This window comes from Poecilia reticulata, linkage group LG17 (genome assembly GCF_000633615.1).
Source record: "Poecilia reticulata strain Guanapo linkage group LG17, Guppy_female_1.0+MT, whole genome shotgun sequence".
Lineage (NCBI taxonomy): Eukaryota > Metazoa > Chordata > Actinopteri > Cyprinodontiformes > Poeciliidae > Poecilia > Poecilia reticulata.
This window is the reverse complement of record NC_024347.1, coordinates 11,195,502-11,196,776: the sequence shown is the minus strand read 5'-3', so window position 1 is coordinate 11,196,776 and position 1,275 is coordinate 11,195,502. Positions and strand designations below refer to the sequence as shown.

The following is a 1,275-nucleotide window of genomic DNA, read 5'->3' as shown; positions in this document are numbered from 1 at the left end:
GTGCCGGGGGGTTGAGGGAAGATGTTAGAGCTGAAGAGGGGAAAGACATTCTCTCATCAGTGAATGAAGGAGCTCTTTTAGTGCATTAGCTCTTCTGTATGAGGAAWTCACACACGCATACACCCGCAGACACACACACACAAGGATGAGTCACTTGCAAAGAAAAAAATAAGTGAATGAGCGCTTTCTAACTGCAGCATGTTTTCCTGCGAGACGTTTTGGCGCCGTAGTTTTTCTCCAGTGCGCCACTGAGCAGAAGGTTTTATCCGTCAGATCATACTTTCTGTGTGTTCGCTGCTCACCCTCGTAGATTTCACAAGCAGGAAATGTGGGTGTGCTCAGTGAGATTAGAAGTCTATTAGAAAATAGCACAAGGACTTACATCAACACCCAGTGGGGGGGCCTGTTCAGAAAGAGATGGCGCATGCAGCCCTCTTCTGCTAATGCTAGGAGCATGGGCAGAACAATGAAGCGGCGTGCTTGCACACACACACACGCACGCACGCACTATACACACACACACACACACACACACACACAAGCTCACAAAATTCCTAGGATAATGTAACAAAAGGACTGTCTTAAGACATAGCACTACTGGCTCATTTAATTATTTAGGTCAAGACTGCTGGTCGCTTTCATTAAGCTATAGCTAATCACAGCATGCTGCAAGGCTCAGATAGACGAGCCTCATCTAGGAAGTGGACTTTTATGAGCCCCTTCTCCCCCACTGCTACTTATATATTTTTGCACCTTGTTACAATACACAATAATCATGTAAARCATTGATGCATTTCAACCATTCTTTTCCAGGGACAAATGACTGTACAAGCAACCACTTTATTGAATTTTATATACAAGAAATAGGTGCACCAGTTTGAATTTCATGCATATGTAATGCAGAGTCAAATTTACACATACAGACTCAAATGCATAACTAATATTTGGCTAAATGTCTCTTAGCAAGTTGCAGAGAAACCACGCCTTATCRACGTTCAATACGTTTGAGCTTAGAGCAATTCTAACAGCTTCTTGTTTCCCTGCTTCATCCATTTCATAACCAGCTCTGATGTGTGTTTGGGATCTTTATGTCGTTAGGTTAGAAGATCTAATTGTGCCTAAAGTTCAACCGTCTGACGCATACGCTCACCTTCTGATTTAAGAAGTATATTCAAGAGCAACCCAGAGCTCCTCCTACAATGGAAGATGCTGAAGTGCCTCTGTAAAGTGAGTTTAATATCTCATTAACTAAGAAAGGAGTCCCTGCTCCAAAAC

General features: G+C 42.8%; 1 protein-coding gene across 1 annotated transcript in view; it reads left to right on the top strand.

The window, feature by feature from the left end:
* Positions 1-1,275, top strand: part of LOC103479350 (rap guanine nucleotide exchange factor 4-like) — a 28,589-nt gene that overhangs the window by 6,860 nt on the left and 20,454 nt on the right. The gene's annotated exons all lie outside the window — the stretch shown is intronic.